Genomic DNA, 17,371 nt, shown 5'->3' with positions numbered 1-17,371 from the left:
CCCCTGCTTTCCAATGGTTAGACCTTTCTTTCTTTTTTTCTTTTCTTTCTTTCTTTCTTTTTTTTTTCTTTCTGTGTGTGTGTGTGTGTGTGTGTGTGTGTGTGTGTGTATGGACGTGTCTTAATCTTACTCCAGGGCCTGTAATTTCCAGCAAATGTTAAGGAAAAGTGGGGATCATAGGGGCATCCATCTTTTTCCTACTGATTTTTTCTAGAGCACAATTTTAACTTTTCACATCACATGTGTTTTTGTCTTATGTATCTCTAGGTGTTTCTCATGAAAGTAAGAACAATCTGTTTTATTCATAGCTTATTGAGAGTTGATTTTTATGATTAGATGTTCAATTTTGTCAAATTATTTCCCTGTCTTTAGAAATAATTTTTTCTCGGGATGCCTGGCTTGCTCAGTTGGTTAAGCTGCTGCATTCGGCTCGGGTCATGATCCCAGAGTCCTGGGATCGAGTCCCACATCGGGCTTCTGGCTCGGCGGGGAGCCTGCTTCTCCCTCTGCCTCTGCCTGCTACTCTGTTTGCCTGTGCTCGCTCGCTCTCTCTGACAAATAAATACATAAAACCTTTAAAAAAAATAATTTTTTCTCATTCAGTGGTTGATACAGTAAATTTTATAATAGCAACCTTGTGTTCCTAGAATAAAACACGGTCATATTGGTTCATTTTATAGGACATTGCAGGATAGAGTTTGCTAACATTTTGTTCAGATTTTGCATGTCTATTTGGTAACTTAGATTGGCCTATAATTTTCTTTCCTCGTACAGGTTTTGGTTCATTATGTTTAAATGCTTTATTAACTTCATTAAATGAGTATAGGGGTGTTTCTTCATATACATATACTTACACATATACATGTATATACTTATGAACAGAAGCAGGGGGAGTGGGAGAGGGAGAAGCAGGCTTCTTGCTGAGCAGGGAACTGGATGTGGGGCTCCAACCCAGGACACTAGGATCATAACCTGAACCAAAGGCAGACACTTAACCACCCAGGCACCCCCATCATTGCTTTTTATAGTTGGAAAATATATTCCACTTAGTAGATGCACCATAGCTTTCAACCAGTTACCTTAGGATAGACATTTGGGTTGGTTCCAGTCATTGTTATTATAAATTGTGCTTTACTGAAGGACATTTGAGTAAATCTTGTAAAATTTATGTCAATGTATCTTTTTAAAATTTATTTTTTATTTATTTTCAGCATAACAGTATTCATTATTTTTTCATCACACCCAGTGCTCCATCTTTTTTTAAATGTCAATATATCTTGAGAGAAGAGTCATGTCACTCAGATTGCTAGTTTATAAAAGGTTAGGTAAATATGTAATTTGGCTAGGTAATGCTGAATCCACCTCCACAGTGGGTGTTACATTTTGTCATCCAGCTAGCAATGAAGATTAGTATTTCTGTTACATCAGGGAATTTACACATGTGAGGACCCCTGCCTACTTAAGGAAGGTGGGATTTTTTTTTATCATCCCTCAGATCTTACTTATCATCAGAGATTTCATGCCATTGAGAAACCTTATCAATGTATGTTATGTGGAAAAGCCTTTAGTAGTAAATCAGCCATTACTCTGCATCAGAGAATTCACACTAGTTGAGAAACCATATATATGTAGGGAGTGTAGAAAATCCTTTCATAGCAGAAAAGCCTTTCAATACTTACAGAACATCAGAGAATTCACACTGGTTAAAAAGCCTTATATGTGTAAAGAATGTGATAAAGCCTTTCATTATTCCTCAGATCTTCAAAGGCATCAGAGAATCCATGAATGTAAAACCCTATGAATGTAAGAAAAACCCTATGAATGTAAGGAATGTGGCAAGAACTTTAAGGGTGCATCATATTTTTTTTTTTTTATAAATCATAGAATTCATACTGGTGAGAAACCCTATGACCGTAAAAATTGTGCCAAGGCATTTGGAAGTAGCTCAGCCCTTAACTGACATCAGAGAGTTCATACGTGAAAAACCCTATACATATTATAAAGATTATGGAAGGGCCTTTTGTAGCAATTCAAAACTTACAGAACATCAGAGATTCAAATAGGTGAGAAACTGTTTGAATGACATGTGGAAAGACCTTTTATTATAATAGTCCTATACTTACAGAACATCAGAGAATTCACACTGGTGAGAAACTATATGTGCGTAAAGAATGTGGGAAGGTCTTTTATCACCCTTCAGACCTTAGTCAACAATGAAGAATTCATATGGGTGAGAAACCCTATGAAGTAAGGAATGTGGGAAGGCCTTTAGTAGTAGCTCTGCCATTATCTGGCATCAGAGGATTACTGGTGAGAAACCCTTTGGATGTAAGGAGTGTAGAAAGGCATTTCATCATTCCTTAAGACTTTCTCAACATCAGAGAATTTATAATGGTGAGAAACTTTATGAATTCAAAGAATGTGGGAAGGTTTTTGTTTGTAGTTCATGGACTCTGAAAAACAATCTGAGGGTTTTGAAGGGGCGGGGGGTGGGAGGTCGGGGTACCAGGTGGTGGGTATTATAGAGGGCACGGATTGCATGGAGCACTGGGTGTGGTACAAAAACAATGAATACTGTTAAGCTGAAAATAAATTAAAAAAAAATAAAAACATGGGGCACCTGGGTGGCTCAGTGGGTTAAGCCGCTGCCTTCGGCTCAGGTCATGATCTCGCGTCCCAGGATCGAGTCCCGCATCGGGCTCTCTGCTCGGCAGGGAGCCTGCTTCCTCCTCTCTCTCTCTCTGCCTACTTGTGATCTCTCTCTGTCAAATAAATAAATAAAATCTTAAAAAAAATAAATAAAAACAAACAAAAAACCAAAAACAAATTACCCATAGCAAAAGAAACCACCTGATCTTTTTTTAAGTATTTATTTAAATTCCAGCTATTTCATACAGTGTAATATTAGCTTCAGGTGTACAATTTAGTTGTTCACTGCTTACATACAACACCCAGTGCCCTCTTTAATCCCCATCACCCATTTAGCCCATCCCCCCCACCTCTCCTCTGGTAACCATCAATTAATTCACTATAGCTGAGAGTCTCTTTCTTGGTTTTCCCCTCTCCTTTTTTCCCTATGGTTGTTTGTTTTGTTTCTTAAATTCCACATATGAATGAAATCATATGGCATTTGTTTTTCTCTGACATTTCACTTAGCACACTACTCTCTAACTCCAACCACATCATTGGAAATGGCAAGGTTTCATTTTTTTTCCTGGCTGAGTACTATTCTGTCTGTGGGGACCATTTGGAAAATATCTGAGAGTAGTCTCCAGCTGACAGCCAGTTAGGAAATAGGGACTTTGGTCTCGCAACACAAGGAACTGAAATCTGCCCTCAAGAATGAGGTTGGGGGGCGCCTGGGTGGCTCTGTGGGTTAAAGCCTCTGCCTTCGGCTCAGGTCATGATCCCAGGGTCCTGGGATCAAGCCCCGAATCAGGCTCTCTGCTCAGCAGGGAGCCGCTTCCTCCTCTCTCTCTGCCTGCCTCTCTCACTACTTGTGATCTCTGTCTGTCAAATAAATAAATAAATCTTAAAAAAAAAAAAAGAATGAGGTTGGAAGTAGATTTTTTCCAGATCCACTAAATGAGAACTCAGGCCAGCTAACACCTTGATTAAGCTAAAGGGGCCAGGTGACTGCAATGGGGTATCATGGATGGCTGAGGAGTCAGTCCTAGACTACAGCTAAGTAGTTCAGTATTTTTTTCAATGCTTTTATAATAATTTTTGTTTTGTTTTGTTTCAGCTCTATCCTGAGAGGTGGACATTGGGCAGAAAGCCCCATACTTCACCAGAACCTGGATGGTGATGAGAAACTCGCAGAACAGTCTCCCAAGGTCTGACATATAGAGGCAAATGGGAGATAGTCTTATCTCTCTCCTTTAATGGTCTCCCATTCTCTCATGTTTCGGGAGAATCATAAGACATTCTGCCAAGACTCAAATAAGCTATATTTCAAGACTTTGCCTGCATGGGTGCAGGCAAGGTGGCCAAGTTGCCATGGTGGGGCTGTTCCCTACAACTCGACCCTCTGACCTTTCAGTATCCAGCTAAGCATTCTCAGGATTGTGGGCTACCCTGTGGGCTACTCTAATTAATTTTACAGATAAGGGCTTGGACCAAATATGTTCTGTTGTCCTAAGCAACATAGTGACCACAACTACAACTTCCAGTCTGGAGTCAAGTCAGCTAAATATGTCTCAGCTGCTATCAAGATCAACCTGGGAGAGGCACATTACTTTCTAAGGTGAAAATGGGTTGCTACTTATTAATTGATCATTTGTAGCATGAAATATTAGAAATTGCCCATGTATTGCCTATATTGGCCAGCAGGAAGTCCAGGGAAATACAGTCGTCATTACCACTCATCTTTGTTTAGAATCACCAATAGTCTGAAAAACAAGAAAGCAGTTAGAATAGGTTAGAGAAAATCATATCAATGTCCAGAATGATAGCCTTGTTCTGTCATCTCAGGCAGAGGCTCTTACTTTCTGAAGTCAGTAGTTGTTGGAAGGTTTATCACTTGTTTGTCAACAGTTAAGTTGAGGGGCACCTGGGTGGCTCAGTGGGTTAAGCCTCTGCCTTCAGCTCAGGTCATGGTCTCAGGGTCCTGGGATCAAGCCCCACATCGGGCTCTGCTTAGCGGGGAGCCTGCTTCCCCCTTTCTCTCTGCCTGCTGCTCTGCCTACTTGTGATCTCTCTCTCTCTCTCTCTCTGTGTCAAACAAATAAATAAAATCTTTAAAAAAACAACAAAACAAGACAAAACAAAACAACAGTTAAGTTGAGATGATGGTGGCAGTTTGGGATTAACCGGCCAGATGCGAGGCATGGATAAGAGCGGAGACAGATCGCCTGTCCTTACTTCTACCCAGACCTTAAAGGATCTAAAGTGGTTTCTACCCAATAAGAGTTGTTCCTTTTCTTCTACAAGATTGCCCTTCCCCCAGCAATCCGTGCAGCAATCACTTCATTCTTTTCCCAACCTTCCCCATGTCTTACCCCATATGGCATAACTGGTCCCTGGGTTCCTCTGCAATTTCTTTCTATACCTTGGAACATACTAGAACCACTTCCACTCTCTGATGTGTATGCCATGCCAACATTACCCTAGGAGTCATAACCTCATATTTATGATCATTGTCATCAATATCCATAATTGCCAGATCCAGCAAGGACAGCCAGGAGACAAAAGAAGTACTAGGTTAAAGTTTTCCACTCCCGTTCTCCAGAGGTAAGTGTGGGAAGGAAAATGTAGAGTGAGAAGTTAATTATGTGGATTGGGTTTCTTACAGCCTGCTCCACCTTTTCCCTCCTCTTGCTCATAATTAAACATTTCACTCATTCATTCATTCATTCATTCATTCATTTTAAATTCAATTAACCAACATATAGTACATCGTTAGTTTCAGGTGTATAGTCTGTACACATCGTATTTAAATGAAAGGTACCATTTTGGGGGAATTGCCACATTTAGAGCCCAAATTGATCATCTTAAGTGTGTGCTCCACGGAGAGTGGGGGTTGGTTGTCCAATTATCTTTTCCAATTTCTCTTTTAAGAGTCCATTCAGGGCACCAGGGTGGCTCAGTTGGTTAAGCGACTGCCTTCGGCTCAGGTCATGATCCCAGAGTCCCAGGATTGAGTCCCACATTGGGCTCCCAGCTCCATGGGGGAGTCTGCTTCTCCCTCTGACCTTCTCCCCTCTCATGCTACTTCTCTCTCTCTCTCTCTCTCTGTCTCTCAAATAAATAAATAAAGTATTTTTAAAAGCTCATTCAATCTTTCAATGGCACTTGCTGCTTAGCTATGACACGGCCATGAAAGTTCCAATGAATATCCCAGGTTGCTGCCTACTGCTGCTTTTTTGTTGTTGTTGTTGTTGTAAGGTGGCACTATTGTCCGACTGGATATGTTTAGGGAATACAAGTAGATAACTATGTAATGCTGTCCAGCTAGAGCCCTTGAATAGTATGGCCACCCATTTGCTCTATGGACAGGGATGGAAGTATTGGATGCTGAAAAGGTGTCTATTATCATCAATACTCAGCAGTACCCTTGAGTGGAAGGTAGAGAGCCCATATGGTCTATTTTCCAGGACCAACCTATTTTGGTACCCCTTGTTATGTGTCCCAGAGATCTCTCTGCTACTCAACTGCATAGTTGACAGCCTGGTCATATTTGCTGGGCTTTCTTGGCCTCATGAGCTGATATCACTGTGTCTCATTTTTGGGCTCAGTCTTGAATTATAAATTCTCATGCCCTGTGTAATGGGGTATTCAGGTGGATATGGTCCTTACCTGGGTCCTTATCTGATCATCTTGTGGATTCCCTTAATGTTCATCTTTACTAGGTCCTTTACATCCACATGGTCACAAGCAGGATGTGGGACTTGTGGAATCTGCTGCCATAACTCTTCATTCCTAAAGAGGCTAAAATTTGATCATCCAGTTGTCCCACTGCCAGGCACCACACCACATTGCCAGCCCATTGGCTACTGCCCAGGGTCAGTGAAAATGTAACAAGGTGCATTTGGGGGACTATTTTCCAGGGGAGGCACAACAGTCTACAGCTCCCCCCATTAAGCAGAATTCTCTTCGCCACACATAGTTTTAAGCAGTTTTCTTTGAATCTGCAGTGATCCACTACATCCCATCTGCAGTGATCCACTACATCCCATCTGCTTTTACCTTAGCTGATATGTGCATGAACCAGGCCCAGGAATACTCAGGAATGTTAATGTTCCAAAGCTCCTAAGAAGCCTAAGGTGCTGGTCCAGACACTGCCTCTGATATGGCTGTATCTACAGTGATGGGACTCTTGAGCAATCTGGTACGATGGGTTCAGCAAGATTCTCAAGCTTGTGTGAGGTATGGACTGCCTCCAATACCCGAACAAGCCTATCAGATGTTGTGCCTTATTTTGTTTGCTAGAGGTTTTAAGACCTACAGTTTTTCTTTAACAAGGTTAGGGCTTTTTCTTTGAGCATCAGCCCACATGGTTCCCAAGAGGCTTACTTGTGTGGTTAGCCCCAGTATCTTGTTGGGATGCTAATCTTCCAGCTCTGGTTCAGATATGGACTCATCTCATGAAAGGCAGTCTATATGCTGTCTTTAGCCCTTTCAGTCAGAATAATGCCATCAGTGAAATTGACCAGGACACCTCTGGTGATATTTCAGCCTTTTTTGAGGCCTAAGCCTATCCACTAGTGATAAATTATGGAGAATTTAGGATAGCCTGTGACAACATGATAAAATAAAGGAAGTGGAACCTGGGAAAGCAAATTGGCTCTAATCTTCAGGAGGCAATGGGATGCTGATAAGGCATTAGCAATGTGTACAATTGCAAAATAGACACCTTTGGTCTGCATTATGGATTCTGTGATTGTTATATCTAGAACTGCATGTGCCAGTATATTACTCCCACATAGAGAGGGGTAGTCCATGGTGAGGTGCCAAATAATACTGGATTTTCCCCCTGATCACTGAGGGCTATTATGTGATACAGTTTCTTTAAAAACTTCTGGCTCCATTAACTATTTGGTCATTATAGTGACCTCTGACCTCTTCTACTCCCCTGATACCCTTCCCTGGTCTCCTGTACTGCTTCACAATAACTATGTGAACATACTGGAGAGGTCTTATAGGGTCTGAGTCGTGTGTTTGTGCTACTACTATGATTCTAATTGTGGTATTTCCTTGTTGGGAACATCCCTATGATCAAGAGAATTGTTACCTGTAATTAACACCTCTATTTCCAAAGTACACTCAGCAATATTAGTTACAACCACCTGAGCTGATACTGGGCCAGAGGAACCCACCTATAAAGTTATACTGTCCAACTGGAAAAATGATTTCTAAATCCAGCTCAAGTAATTTTTCTGACCATGACCAAGGGCATTTCCTGGTATCACAGTAACTTATATTCCAAGGTCTGTAAGGGCTTAAGATGTTTGGCAAACTTGGTCACTGTCAAGTCCCCAACTTACCTGGACTAATGCATGTGGCCTTGGGTCCCTCTTCAGGATGGAGTCTAAAAATCTGCCTTTACCACTTTCCTATTCTTTTTTTTTCCCTTTCTTTCCCTTTCCTTTCTTTGCTTTTCTCTTCTCTTCTTTTTTTAAGAGAGAGAGTGTGTATGCCCATGCATGTGTGCAAGCACAAGGGGCCAGGGGCAGAGGGAGAAGGAGAGAGAGAGAATCTTAAGCAGGCTCCACACTCAGCACAGAGTCAAGAACTCCAGCTCTCAACCCTGAGATCATGACCTGAGCTGATATCAAGAGCTGGAGGCTTAACCAAATGAGCCACCCAGGCACCCCTCCTATTTCTTCTTAAAGGGGTAAGGTTTGGAAAGAGAGGCAGTACTGAAGATGTTGGATCGACACCAATACATACAACACACACCTCTGCAAGGGGATCTAAATCCTCTTGGACCTTCTCTTGTTTGTCCACAGTAAATGCTAAAGCTGGTTGAGTATCTTTGCCTGTTACAGAAGATATACAAATGTATACATCAAGGGAATTCAAAACAACCACCCACCCACCAGAAAGTTTAAAAAACAAAAGGCATACAATATTAAGTGTGCTAGGATGAGGAACAATTCGAACTATAAATCAGAGCTGGTGGAATTACAGTAGGGGAACCACTTCAGAAAAGTCTGGCAATATCTACTATAGCTAAACATATGTGTAACCTATGACCCAGCAATGCCTCTCCTGGATATATATGTAACCAAGATGACACATATACACAGCAAAAGACTACAAACAAGAATGTTCATGGAGCACTATTCTTAGTAGCCCCAAGCTGAAAACAAGCCGAGACCGTCAACAATGAGAATAAATAAACTTTACCAATTAATCTCACAAACAAAATTTGGCAAAGGAAGTCAGACTCAAGGGGTAAAAGTGTACATACAATATGCTAGCATTTATGTAAAGTTCAAAATCAGGCAAAACTATATTGTAAATCAGATGGAGACCTTTACAGGTGACAGGTGGGGACTTCGGGGATGCTACACGAGTACACAACTCTGGACAATCTATGAAAATGCATCCGGCTTTATTCTAATGATTTGGGCACTTTTTTGTATGTGACATTCAAAAACTACTTTAAACACTCAGCTTTTTTTTTTTTTTTTTTTTAAATCGTAAAACAGGCACAGCAACACAACCACACCCAAGATCATAAATCGAAGCAAACACACTTACACCAGCACTAAAACTTCCCTCTACCTCTCTCTCCTGCCCCACTAAGTCTGGCCGCAGTTAGAGCCCAGGCATTTCTCCGCTGGTCAGAGTCGGATCTCCACCTCCGCAGATCTTCCCGGCTATGCGGCGTCATCTCCCGCAGCCAGCTCCAGGCTGGGCTGGATTCTCCGTCGCCCCGCTCCGCCCTCCGGGGCTCCTAGGCGACACTACAAGTCCCAGAAGTCCCCGGGGCGGAAATAAACGTCCAGCTGAAAGCGAGTTGGGGTGACGGGTGCGCTGCGGCGACTGCGGGGTCGCAGCGATTTGTCTTAAGGGTGGAGGAGCACCCGGTTGCAGGCTGGCGCCCGGTGACGATTACTCGGGTCGAACGCTCTCGGGCGTCTTTCGTGTTCTGGACTACACTTTCCAGAGGCCTCCAGGGGTAACGTCACTTCCTTCTGAGGTGGTCGGCGCCGCTATGCTGGAGCGAACTGCACAGCGCCCCGGCGGAGGAAGCGCGGCCGGTGTGTTCGCTCCGGTGAGGCGGACGGGGAGCCTGACGCCGGGGAAGCTGACGGTGAGGCGCGTCTTAGCCCGGGCGGGGACCGAGAGTGGTCGCGTGCGGATCCTCAGGCCTTCACACATTATTGTGTGAGTGTGTGACGTAATGTGCCTGTGGGACTGCACGATTATGTGTGACCTCACAAAGGCGTGGTAATAATGTCTCCAGCTGTGTGAGTGCTTGCGAAAGCTGTGAGACTGCTTTAATTATGTCGTTGACTTTTTAAGAGTCTGGCGCCTCCCAACTGTGTCTATCCGGGAGCCGAATGGGGTGGGGGGAGCAATGATAGAGAAATGGTCACCCTGAGGCCAGTTGTGGGTTTGAAGGTTTCTGGAAGCTTGTAGTTGTGGGGTCTCTGTGGCTGGCTGCGTTGTTGCAGAAACCCAGATCGGTGGCTGGAAAGGCCAATACTCCAGAGTTTTGACTGGAAAGGAGTCAAATTGCTTTTGAGGAAGGCTGACCACTCCGGAAGAAGGCCGACTCTTGTCCAAAGCCCAGTTTCAGGTTTCTGGCCCAGAGATTTTGTTTGTTTTGCTATTTATTTTGGGTCCAGAGATTTTTAAAGGGGTTTAATCACTTAAGAGAGTGCAGTGGTCCATGACATTTCTTTTCTTTTAGAGATTTTATTTACTTATTTGACACACCGACCGAGCGAGAGAGAGCAAGCTCAAGCAGGGGGGAATGGCAGGCAGAGGAGAAGCAGGCCCCCCGCTGAGCAAGCAGCCTGATGGGGGCTCGATCCCAGGAATCTGGGATCCTGACCCGACCCGAATGAGCCACCCAGGCGCACTGGTTTGTAACGTTTCTTGATCACATGCGGACTTGATGCCAGCTATAGAGTTAATCTTGGGTCCTTGGGGGCTGTGCAAGAAATTCTAGTTCCATGGTGCTCAGAATTTCGGTAGGTTGTGCAAGAAGGTCTGGTTATTTCGTACCCAGGGGTTGCGCAAGTGTACTCCTTTTTTCTGAAAAGGAGGAAATGTCAGTCTGGGCTCAAGGAAAGGCTTTATCCCTTTTTCTTATGCTTCTTTATCCCTTACCATTTAATGGACTTGGCTTATACAGGTGATCAGAGACTAAGGGAAGAGCTGATGTTGGACAACTGAGTTTAATCCAAGGTAAATTGTTATTCTTTCATCTCTGAAGTATTTTCTGGTTTTTCACGATATGGGAATATTTGCTTGCTTTCTTTTGAAACTCCATAACAAAGATGCTTTTAGTATTTTGGTCTTTGGGCCTGGCTATTCCAAAGAATAATAATGGAATGGACCCAAAGTCTGGCCCCAAAGAGGTTATTCCACCCCATTTTGCTCCTTCTAAGATTTTGAATGATTTGAAGGAATGAAATACATCTCTCAGAGAGAAATTTGAAAGCTTTCACTTTGAGTATTTTCAATTTATTGTTTAAGAGATCATCCTCTAAGTATTTAAAAGGTTCAAAAGAGTACACAGTGAATTCTCTTTCTCAGCTGCCCCCCCCCAATACCTGCCCTCACAAGCTTTTCCTTCTTAGAAGGCAACCAGTGTGCCTAGGTTCTTGAGTACTTCCAGGGGAATTCTGTACATCCATTAGTACATGAAGGACTTCATTTATCGCTGCACAGTATTACATAATTCCATAGTTTTAAGAATTAATCCTTATTAATGAACTTTCAGCTGGCTATGAATCTTTCGCTGTTATAAACAATGGTGGGATAAATATCCTTGAATATATGTCATTTAGCCTATCAATGAGTTGGTTGGTAGAATGAATGCTAGTTTCTCAGGTGTTTATGTGTACTTTAAATTTTAATAGTTTTTGCTGTGTTGTCTCTTGCATTATCCCTTTTTTAAACAATATTTTCTGATTTTATGTTTTATTTGGGGTATTTTGCTCGTTGTTGAAAAATTAAAGGAAATTGTTAATATGCTTTTATAGGGTTTTTCAAGCTATGCGGTTGTTACCTGATTTTTATGTGTGGTAGAATCAATTTACTAAGCTCTGATCACCATTTTCCTTAACTCTTCATTGTAAAAAATTCAAACATGTACAAAAATAGACAAAACAGTAATGAATGTCTATGCACCACTTTGCTCAGCTTCAGTAATAACTGACTCATGACCGGTCTTGTTTAATTTGTATGTCTACCTACCTAGGATTATTTTGAAGCACATACCAGAAGCTGTATTGTTCCATCCATAAATGTGTGTATAAATGATAGTCTTTTAAAAACTTAATCAAATACCATTATTCTCCCTAAAAAAATAAGTAGTATTTCCTTAATATCAGATTTACAGTTGGAGTTTAGATTTCCCCACAAGGCAAATAACTTTGTTTTTAATTTCAAGATTTCTTTGAATCTGGGCCCAAATAAGATCCATGTGATCCATGTGTTGTGATTGGTTCATAAGTCTTTTAATAAAGTATTTTTAAAAATCTATAGTTTCTTTTTTTTTAATCTATAGTTTCTTATTCTTACTTATTTGAGAGAGAGAGAGAGAATTTGCATTTGGGTGGGGGGAGGGGCAGAGGGAGACAGAGAATCGGATCCCATGACCACCAGATCGTCACCGGAGCTGGAACCAAGCATCAGATGCCCAACCAATTGAGCCACCCAGGTGCCCTCATTCTTTTTTTTTCTTTTTTTAAGATTTTCTTTATTTGACAGGGAGAGAGCACGCAAGCTGGGGGAGCAACAGAGGGAGAGAGAGAAGCAGGCTCTCTGGTGAGTGGGGACCCTGATGTGGGGCTCCATTCCAGGACCCTGGCATCATGACCTGAGCCGAAGGCAGACACTTAACTGACTGAGCCACCCAGGCACCCCTGGGCACCCCTCATTCTTATTCTTTTTCTGTCTCTCCTTGGAACGTATTTGTTGAAGAAGCTGAGTGATTTGTCCAGAGTGATATTTCCCACAATATGTCATCATTAACATTTTTTTCTATATTTCTCTAGCTAGAGATTAGATGTAGAGGCTCGATCTGGTTCAGGTGGGTTCTCTCCATTTTCACCCCCCACCCTTTTTTTGGGCACAGTTACTACACTAATGCTAATGTATACTTCCATGAAGTGTCTGCTTGCCTCTTTTTGTGATATTTTCTATTATTATTTCATTGGATTGCTAAATAGTTATAGTCAAATTAATTATATTTTTATTATTTAACTGGAATAATTATATATAGTGAAAATTTTCTTTATGAACTGATTGGTTACCTTGAGGTACAGATTCCTTAAGGGAGGCAGGACAGATTTTTTTTTCTCCTAAATTACCAGTTTTTTTTTTTTTTAAAGATTTTATTTATTTATTTGACAGAGAGATCACAAGTAGGCAGAGAGGCAGGCAGAGAGAGAGGAAGAAGCAGGCTCCCCGCCGAGCAGAGAGCCCGATGTGGGGCTCGATCTCAGGACCCTGGGATCATGACCCTAGCCGAAGGCAGCGGCTTTAACCCACTGAGCCACCCAGGCGCCCCCTAAATTACCAATTTTTTTTAAAATGAGGAAGTAATGAACCATAATGAAATGATGGTTTGCTAGTATTCTTTCCTGGGTACCAGTGATTGTTATTTTTTACTCTCATTAGAAAAGTGTGGATTTTTATATACTTATATGTTTTAGTCTATTGCAGTTGTTTTATTTATGTATACTTAAATTAGTATTGTGCTGTATTTACCATTTGGAGCCTATTCGGGTTGGCTCATAGGTTCTTTTGACTTGATCTTAGTCTTTGCTTTCTTGGTTTTCAGTAGATCTTCTCAGTCAGGAGTTGATAAAATTTCTGCAAAGAGTGATATAGTTAGTGTTTTAGGTTTATAGGACACACATTCTGAGTTGCAACTACTCAAGTTTGTTGTAGAGTGAAAGCAGCCATATATAATAATAAACAGAAGGATGCGGCTAAGTTCCAATAAAACTGTATTTCCAAAATCAGACAAGTGGCATACCAAATAGGAGCAGAGTTTAAAAGGTGAAATTCAATATCTGATTTAGTGAATGCTAAAAGAATTGATTTCATTTTGGGTGCCTGGATGGGTCAGTCAATTGACCAACTGCCTTGGGCTCAGGTCATGATCCTGGAGTCCTGGGACTGAGCCCTGCGTCAGGCTCTCAGCTCAGTGGGGCGTCTGCTTCTCCCTCTGACCCTCCCACCTGTTATGCTCTCACTCTTTAACTCTGTCTCTCAAATAAATAAAATCTTTTAAAAAAAGAAATGATTTCATTTTTAGAGAGTAGGTGGCAGCTGCAATTTTTAAGCAAATGCTGCCCACATACATACCTTCATAACACACACTTAATGGAAATCAAATTTCCTATAATACCCATGAAAGAGAAATGCTGTTATTTTGTTTCCAAGCAGTTGCCAGATTTCTAATAGTATTTCTAGTCAGAACCTCACCTTTAATGTGGAAAGGGCTTTTATAGACTTGATAACTTATTCAGGATAAATAGATGGATAGATGGAATTTATTGGATTACATTTGAGAGAAAAAGAAAAACAGAAGGCTCACATTAATATGTGTTATTTTATTCTTACACATTTCTACCTTCTGTTTCTGAACTCATTGGCTGAATAATGCCCCAAATAGGACTTTTCCCATGGCAGGGATCCAGAGTACTTGAATTGTATTGAATTAAATTTAATTGAAATAAGATGTAAAGAAAGCCAAAAATCAAGCATTATTACCATGTTCTAGGTTCTTATTCATTTCCTGATTCAGGCCTCCTTCATATTAATGGAAACAGCATTTCAAGACTATATTCTAGGTACTAGGACTTTCATCGCTACTGGGTTGATCATTGTTTCTGTGACTTTACAAAGCTAGTATATATGTATCTTTTAAAAGATTAAAAAATAAATGTCACAACCCCAAAGAGCTTAGAGATATGAGTTCATGTAATGTGTTCTGGATAGGATCATGGAACAGAAAATGACAGTTCTTATTTTACATAATTTGGAAGAAATATTACGATTCTTTATTCCACACTTTATGAAGAACACTCAAAATAATAATATTCAGTGATTTGACTACTGAAAACAGTCTTCTGTTTTTGTTTGTTATCTTTGTTTATTATATTATCTTCTCGTTCTTTAGGGTATATTCCACTGGGGATATGGAATCAAATTACTATATGCTAGAGTCATTTGGAATGGTTCCTCGTGAGATGTTATGTCACAAGTTGGAATCACAGATTTGCTTGTTTTACTTTTAATTTTTAGAGATCGCTCTTTTAAAATTTAATTTTTCCTATAATTATATAAAGTAAATATGTGGCCCCAAAGTCAAATCTGCACCTCAAGGTTTAATTTTATCTCTTCCTTCACAGTTTATACTTTCTACCTATAAGTAGTCACTTTTTCTATCTTATGTTTATTCTGTCTTTTAAAATCTACTGTAAGAAAGCACATTAGTGTGCTTTAGATGTGTTTATGTACACCATAAGCAACAAAATGAAAAGTAGATAAAAGGACTTCGTCAAAATTAAAAATTTTGGTGCTTCAAACAGCACTTGTCAAGAAGGTCAAAGACAACCCACATATATTATGGGACTGAATTCTTGCAAATCATTTTTCTGATGAGGGACTTGTGCCCAGCATATATAAAGATATATTACAACCTAATAATAAAAAGTTAAGTGACTCAATTAAAAATGGCCTAAGTATCTGAATAACATTTCTCCAAAGAAGATAGATAAATTGCTATTAAGCATATGACAAGATTATCAGCATCTTTAGGGATCAGGAAAATACAAATCAAAACCACAGTGCACTATCACTCATATCGACTAAAATGGCTACAATAGAAAAGACATTGTAACAAATGTTAAGAAGGATATGAAGAGAGGTGCCTGGGTGGCTCAGTCATTAGGCATCTGCCTTTGGCTCTGTTGGTGATCCCAGGGTCCTGGGATCGAGTCCCACGTCAGGCTCCCTGCTCAGTGGGAAGCCTGCTTTCCTCTCTTCCACTCCCCTGGTTGTGTTCCCTCTCTCACTGTCTCTCTGCATCAAATAAATAAATAATATCTTAAAAACAAACAAACAAAACAAAGTGAAGAATGTGAAGAGGGACCCCTAGGTGGCATAGTGGACTCTCGTTCAGGTCATGATCTCAGGGTGGGGAGATCAAGCCCTGCGTTGGCTCCGCCCTGAGCATGGAGCCTCTACCCCCTATTCCAACTCCCGCTTACATGCATGTGTTCTCTCTCTTAAAAGGAAAAAAAAAGGTCAAGAAATTATAGAACCTTCATACAGAACTGGTGATAATATAAAATATAAAGAGAATATAAATATAAAGAGAATATGATATGGTGTGGCTGCTTTGGAAAATAGTCTGGAGGAATGATGACTAATGGTTGCAGGCTTTCTTCTGGGATAATGAAAATGTTCTAAAACTGATTGTGGTAGTGGAGTCTGTGAATATACTAAAAACCATTGGCTTGTACACTTAAAAATGTGAATTCTATGGTAAGTGAATTAAATCTCAACAAACTTTTTTTTTTACTATTTTATTTTATTAAAAAAAATTTTCTTTATTTTCAGCATAACATTATTCATTGTTTTTTCACCATACCCAGTGCTCCATGCAATCTGTGCCCTCTCTAATACCCACCACCTGGTTCCCCAATCTCCCACCCCCCACAGCTTCAAACCCCTCAGATTGTTTTTCAGAGTCCATAGTCTCTCATGGTTCACCTCCCCTTCCAATTTCCCCCAACTCCCTTCTCCTCTTTAACTCCCCTTGTCCTCCATGATATTTGTTATGCTCCACAAATAAGTGAAGCCATATGATAATTGACTCTCTCTGCTTGACTTATTTCACTCAGCATAATCTCTTCCAGTCCCATCCATGTTGCTACAAAAGTTGGGTATTCATCCTTTCTGATGGAGGCATAATACTCCATAGTGTATATGGACCACATCTTCCTTATCTATTCGTCCGTTGAAGGGCATCTTGGTTCTTTCCACAGTTTGGCGACCGTGGACGTTGCTGCTATAAACATTGGGGTATAGATGGTCCTTCTTTTCACTACATCTGTATCTTTGGGGTAAATATCCAGTAGTGTAATTGCAGGGTCATAGGGAAGCTCTATTTTTAATTTATTGAGGAAGCTAAACAACCTAGATGAAATGGATGCATTCCTGGAAAAATATAAACTCCCACAATTGAATCAGGAAGAAATCGACAATCTGAATAGACCGATATCTAGTAACGAGATTGAAGCAGATCAAAAACCTCCCAAAAAACAAGAGCCCAGGATCTGATGGATCCCCTGGGGAATTCTACCAAACTTTCAAAGAAGAAATAACACCTATTCTCCTGAAGCTGTTTCAAAAAATTGAAGCAGAAGGAAAACTTCCAGACTCTATCTATGAAGCCAGCATTACCCTGATCCCCAAACCAGGCAAAGACCCTATCAAAATGGAGTATTTCAGACCAATATCACTGATGAATATGGATGCTAAGATTCTCAACAAGATCCTAGCAAACAGGATCCAATAGCACATTAAAAAGATTATCCACCATGACCAGGTGGGATTCATTCCGGGCTACCAGGATGGTTCAACATTCACAAATCAATCAGTGTGATAGAACAAATTAATATGAGAAGAGAGAAGAACCACATGGTCCTCTCAATTGATGCAGAAA

The 17,371-nt window shown here is 40.8% G+C and overlaps 1 protein-coding gene and 1 long non-coding RNA gene across 5 annotated transcripts in view; one reads left to right on the top strand and one right to left on the bottom strand.

Moving 5' to 3' along the window:
- Positions 1-3,050: 3,050 nt before the first annotated feature.
- On the bottom strand, positions 3,051-9,322 carry LOC101687183. 3 transcript variants are annotated; one of them, XR_200393.3, is made up of 4 exons: positions 9,208-9,322; positions 8,401-8,480; positions 6,298-6,429; positions 3,051-4,391 (listed from the first exon to the last, which is right to left on the bottom strand). It is a non-coding gene; the product is annotated as an uncharacterized LOC101687183 (long non-coding RNA). The 3 variants fall into 3 exon arrangements; XR_001181630.2 differs by having other exon boundaries at positions 6,298-6,420; XR_001181629.2 differs by lacking the exon at positions 6,298-6,429.
- A 137-nt stretch (positions 9,323-9,459) lies between these two features.
- LOC101688321 (zinc finger protein 420) overlaps positions 9,460-17,371 on the top strand; it is a 95,428-nt gene continuing 87,516 nt past the window's right edge. Inside the window, exon 1 of one of the 2 annotated variants that reach the window (XM_045076527.1) lies at positions 9,460-9,763. The gene's annotated coding sequence lies outside the window, so the exon portion shown is untranslated. The remainder of the gene's footprint in view (positions 9,764-17,371) is intronic. The other variant, XM_045076529.1, reaches the window with a different exon arrangement.

The sequence above is a fragment of the Mustela putorius genome, unplaced genomic scaffold (genome assembly GCF_011764305.1).
Source record: "Mustela putorius furo isolate JIRA1106 unplaced genomic scaffold, ASM1176430v1.1 tig00000174_pilon_pilon_pilon, whole genome shotgun sequence".
NCBI lineage: Eukaryota > Metazoa > Chordata > Mammalia > Carnivora > Mustelidae > Mustela > Mustela putorius.
Note: the sequence above shows the minus strand (reverse complement) of the source record. Positions and strands in the feature narration are given on the sequence as shown.